The 6,256-nt window shown below is 33.8% G+C and overlaps 1 pseudogene; it reads left to right on the top strand.

The window, feature by feature from the left end:
- The first annotated feature begins 976 nt into the window (after positions 1-976).
- Positions 977-5,708, top strand: LOC107827152 (disease resistance protein Roq1-like; annotated as a pseudogene).
- Positions 5,709-6,256: the final 548 nt, after the last annotated feature.

Below are 6,256 nucleotides of genomic sequence, written 5' to 3'. Positions count from 1 at the left end.
AGTATTTCTAACTTAAATATAATGATTCATATATTATACAACTATTTTTTAACTTTTATACAACATTCAAATTAAAAAAAAAATAGTACTGTAACAAAATACATCCTAAATACAATTTTAATATAATTTTGTATGTATATTAAATATCATGTGTTCTTCTTCTTCGAGTTTCAATATGAAATCCAGCCAAAATCAACTCTAATCTTCGCCAAATACCCTCAAAATTGAGATATAAACTCCAAAGAATATTCTCAATTATTTGCAACAACACATAATCAAAACAAATAATATTTTTTGAAAACCCAATTTGAATTCAAAGTTTGACGCTTTGTAATGGTTGTCAATGGTAAAGAGTTAAACACCTTCAAAATTTATTGATTGACAATTTCAATTCGAACACCTGCAACATGAAAGGAAATTGTTAAGTTAAAACTCTATAGTAAAAAGATTGATATCTATTGATGAATTCCATGGGAAAAGAAAGGATAAAGTAGATAAGAGAGAGAGAGAGAGAGGGAGAAGAGAGAATAACTTGATACTCCCTATTCAATTTTTAATATAAAGGGATACTCATTAATACTAATTTATATATAACTGGTAAATTGTATATCAATTTGTAATTAAGTTAAAACCTAAACAGTGATGGTAAATAAGTTTCTAATATAGTATATAGGTTTGGGGAAGGACCGCACCCCAGAGTATGTGATATAGACAGTCTACCATAATACAAGTATTAATGGCTGCTTACACGACTCAAATATGTAACCTACGGAGACAACTTTTATTGTTACTCCAAGACTCCCCTTCAAATAAATAAATAAATAGAAAAAGATAAAATGGAAAACGTGACAACACACTGCAAAGATGTAGCTTTGACCTAAGAAATGTCTTGGTAAGTTCCCTTAATTCAGTTAACCCTTCCCTAAGAAATTAAGTTTCCGTATATATATATTCACTAAATATTCATTCCTTTATTCTTGTATATCATCAAATGGATACTCAGTTTACTCAAGGAGAATCATCTCAATTGTCTTATGAATTATTCCTGAGTTTTAGAGGGTGAAGACACCCGAAAAACATTCACTGGTCATCTTTATTCCAAATTGGATAATGTTGGAGTTAAAACCTTCATTGACGATGAGGAATTGAGAAAGGGTGACGTGATTTCAAGAGAACTAGAGAAAGCAATTGAAGGATCGAGAATTTCCATTGTAGTATTCTCGAGCAATTATGCTTCCTCTAGTTGGTGTCTAAATGAACTAGTTAAAATTCTCGAATGCAAAGAGAAATTAAAGCAGATGGTTTTGCCTATTTTCTATGATGTTGATCCTTCTGAGGTACGAAAGCAAACTGGGTTATTTGGGGAAGCTTTGGCTAAACACAAGGAACGACCATTTGGAGCTCAAATGGTGGAGAAATGGAGAGCTGCACTTACTGAAGCTGCAAATTTATCTGGATGGGATTTGCAAAATGTTGCTGACGGGTACATTTTCTTGATTCAACTATATAATTTCATTTGTTATTTGTTCAATTGTTTATACGATGGGATACATTGGAAAGCTACCTATGAATTGTTTATACAATTGTCTGCAACTCTTCAACCTCTTTCCAGCAATTTGAGAAACAAAAAATCATTAATGGAGGATAAAAGCATTTTGTCTTTAAAAAATCACATTGCACACACACACCCCAAAAAAAAAACTAAGGACTCCATATAGAAATAGCGATTTAGTCTCCTTGAGGAAATGGTTTATACAGTAATGGAAAAGGCCTTCGTGTTAGGTTGAATGAGAGAATGACTGCAGTTAAAAGAGGAAGAAGCATTTGGATATAGGTTTTGGTGAAAAGTCAATAAAGCCCCTCAAATTTGGGTAAAAACAAAACGGGTACCTTGCTAAGTTACTAGCTTTATGTAATTACACTTGTTCAATCAAACATGACAGTGACAATTACTAAGTAATTATGTTGTGGCAAACAAGCAGGTCATTATAATTACACAACCAAGTAATTATGCATGGCTTTCGGTACAAACTTAAAGAGTTTAAGCTCTATACATCGACTGTATCAAAATATTTATCTAATTAGTTCTCTTATTATCTAATTACAGGTTAATTTCCTGATAAATATAGTGTAAAAAGATCTTTATACTATCAATATATATAACTTAAATAATTTCTTAAAATATCCTATAGGAAGCGGTAAGTTATATACTTTACTGCTTAGATTGATCCCACTGTGTTATGTCTTGGCTATCAATTTTGACTTGACCATCAAATAGTTTCAAATATCAAAGTTTTATTTACTGGAGTAGTATTTCTTTTAATTTTTTGTTAGGCATGAATCAAAGTTTATTGAAAAAATTATACAACAAGTCCTACAAGAGGTCAACCAGACACCTCTAGATGTTGCTTGGCACCCAGTTGGAGTAGATTCTCGCGTCAAAGATATAGAGTTGTTATTGCAAAAGGAATGTGAAGATGAAGTTCGCATGATTGGTATTCACGGAGTTGGTGGCATAGGGAAAACAACTCTGGCAAAAGCTATCTACAATACAGAATTTCGGCGCTTCAATAGTAGTTGCTTCCTTTCAGATGTTAGATCAGAAGCTGAAGAATTTGGTCTTGTCAAGCTACAAGAGAAACTTCTTCAACAGGTACTCAAAACTAAGGACGTCAAAGTTGGCAGTGTTGCTCAAGGCGTCAATCTAATCAAAGCAAGACTTGGGTCAAAGAAGGTTCTAATTCTTCTTGATGATGTGAACCACAAAAAACAATTAGAATCCTTAACACGAGAAAGAAGTTGGTTTGGTTCGGGTAGTTTAATAATTATTACAACCCGAGACAAGGATTTGCTACGTGGGCTTAGAGAAAAAGAGAGATATGAGGCCAAACTGTTAAATGACAATGAAGCTATGTTACTTTTTAGTTGGCATGCTTTTGACAGTCATTTTCCACCAGAAGATTATGTTAATTTTGCACAACACATAATCAAATATTCAGGTAGGCTACCATTAGCTCTTGTGACATTGGGGTCACATTTACAAGGAAGTTCTGTAGAAGAATGGGGATACGAATTCGAAAAACTAAGAGCAATACCTCATATTGATATCCAAAAGATTCTCAAGATAAGCTTTGATGGACTTGATGGTGATACACAAACTGTGTTCCTTGATATTGCGTGCGCCTTCCATGGGTTTTATGAGCGTGAAGTTACAGAAATATTGAATGCATGTGGCTTTCATGCTAAAAGTGCAATTGCAACTTTAGTCCAAAAACACTTGCTCCAAAGGGATGATCTTTATTTGGTGATGCATGATTTAGTGCGAGATATGGGAAGAGAAATTGTTCGCTTGGAATCAACTCGATACCCTGAAAAACGGAGCAGATTGTTCATCCCTCAAGAAGTCTGTGATGTTTTACAAGGAAATAAAGTCAGTAAATCTTTTATCTTTATCTTGGTTATAATATATATTTTTTAATTTAATTGTTTATTGCTTATAATTTCTGTTGTCATCATAAGAATTGAATTCATTTCTGGTCAGTAAGTATATTTCTAGTTGTTCTTTTAAATATAATCTAATATATAATCTATCTTTAATTGGTACTACTGTCAGGTTTCTGGATGAAATTTATTCTCTTTATTTATCTTTATTTTTTCTATTGATATTACCATGTGAACTTATTGAATGCTGCTAAACTAGTTTTTGAAAGACCGTCATCTTAGTTTTTGAGCAATTTTACATTCTTTTTTTTACATCCTCTAATGTGTAAGTTCATTTTTCTTGATACATATGGCGTACCCTCTTTGTTTGACCTTCAATTGGTATAACGCATTTTTCTCTCTTAATTTCTGGGACATAAGATGGTTCTTTTCACTAAACTACAGGGTTCCAAAAAGGTAGAAGTACTGAAAGTAGATCGACGAGCATTTAAGGGAGTGAACTTGAGCACCAAAGCATTTAAGAAAATGGAAAACCTTAGGGTTCTTATAATGGATGAGTTACATATTAGTGGAGATTTTGGGATGTTGTCCAAGGAGCTCAAATGGTTGTCTTGGAAAAAATGTCCTTTAAATTGTATACCATCAAATTTTCCGGCTGAGAATCTTGTAGTTCTAGATATGCAGGAGAGTGATATCCAAGAATTTCGATTGAATTTGCAGGTTTGTTATCTCAATTTTATAATTTCATGTGTACTGTTATTGCAACTGAGTGAAAGAAAATCTTAATTGAAACTATATTTGGTTTATTTTTAGTGTTGTAGAAGTTTGAAGAAGTTGGATCTCTCTTATTGCAAGCAACTCAGAAGCACTCCAGACTTCAATGGCTCACTGAGTCTTGAGACTTTGTATCTCTATGGTTGCTCAAGTCTGACGGAGATCCATCCATCAATAGGAAATTTGGACAGGCTAATTAAACTATATATGCGTGGTTGCGAAAAACTTACGGATCTTCCAAGCAGCATATGCCAGCTAATATCCCTTGATTCCTTGGACATTGATGACTGCTCATCAATAAAAATACTGCCAGATAACCTTGGAGATATGAAAAGTCTAAGATCTCTTTATGCATCTCGTACGGGTATAAAACAATTGCCTAGATCTGTTGAAATGCTACGAAATCTTAGAACTTTGTCAGCAGGAGGTCAAAAGTTAGAGGCCAAAAGGAGTATTTCTGGAAGAGGAGTCCATCGGATACAATATTCCTTGCCAACATTTGTATCCTATTTGAACCTTACATACTGTAATTTGTCCGAGGCTGATATTCCTAGGGATATTGGGAGCTTATCCTCCTTAGAGCTTTTAGATTTGAGTGGCAACAGTTTCCATTGTCTACCCTTTGATTTTTGTAAGTTAGGATTCTTGAAGTGGCTGTATTTGAATGACTGTGAGAATCTTCAAACACTCCCGTCAGTATCAAATTTAGAGAATCTTGAAATTCTTGAACTTCAAAATTGCCAAAAATTGGCCAAGATTTCAGAGTTGGACAACCTCCCTAATATATGGTCGATCAACATGATTAATTGTAGTTCTCTGCAGAATCCATTCAATGAAGGCTTCTTTAGTGCACCTGCTCTATCATTTCCATCTAGAAAAGATCGATATATGCTTAGAGATATGGTTGGAAATATAGTTAGTCTCTCTCTCTCTCTCTCTCTCTCTCTCTCTCTCTCTCTCTCTCTCTCTCTCTCTCTCTCTCTCTCATATTAATGATCTTGTGTCTTTGTTTGATGCAGGATCATTTAGAAATTTATCTCAAATGCAATGAGATTCCAAAAAGGTGCAACAATCAGATGTTAGATCAGAAGCTGGAGAATTTGGTCTTGTCAAGCTACAAGAAAAACTTCTTCAACGAGTTCTCAAAACTGAGGAAATCAAAGTTGGCGGTGTTGCTCAAGGCATCAATCTAATCAAAGCAAGACTTGGGTTAAAGAAGATTCTAATTGTTCTTGATGACATGGACCATAAAAACCAATTAGAATCCTTAGCACGAGAAAGTAGTTGGTTTGGTTCGGGTAGTTTAATAATCAATACCACCCGAGACGAGCGATTGCTATCTCGGCTTGGAGAAAATGAGAGATATGAGGCCAAACTATTAAATGATAATGAAGCTATGTTACTTTTTAGTTGGCATGCTTTTGACAATCATTTCCCACCATAATATTATGTTAATTTGGCACAAGACATAATCAAATATTCATGGGTTTGAAGACCATGAAGTTACCAAAATATTAAATGCATGTGGTTTTCACACTAAAAGTGCAATTGCAACTTTAGTCCAAAAACACTTGCTCCTAAGATCTTGGAATCATTTGCAGATGCCTGATCTAGTGCGAGATATGGGAAGAGAAATCGTTCGCATGGAATCGCCCTTAAACCCCGGCAAACAGAGTAGAATGTTCATCCCTCAAGAAGTTCGTGATGTTCTACAAGGAAATGAAGACAGTAAATTTTTCATCTTTACCTTGGTTATATATTTTTCTCAATTAAATTGTTTCTTGCTTATAATTTATGTTGTTGTCATTATAAGCATCATTTGTGCTTCATCTCTGGTTGGTAAGTATTTTTTTAGTTGTTTGTCAACCATTGTAAACTAGAAATGAAATTTGCTAAACTATAAACTCACACCAAAGGCCCAAAAAAATCACCTATCTAACAATTATCCAAATCTGTTTGCTAATGCATATTTCTTATTAAATTCTTATAAGTAACATGCTTATTCAAAGATATTTGACTTTACTTAACTAATTGTGGAAAT

The sequence above is a fragment of the Nicotiana tabacum genome, unplaced genomic scaffold, assembly GCF_000715075.1.
Source record: "Nicotiana tabacum cultivar K326 unplaced genomic scaffold, ASM71507v2 Un00333, whole genome shotgun sequence".
NCBI lineage: Eukaryota > Viridiplantae > Streptophyta > Magnoliopsida > Solanales > Solanaceae > Nicotiana > Nicotiana tabacum.
This window is presented reverse-complemented; position numbering and strand designations above follow the sequence as displayed.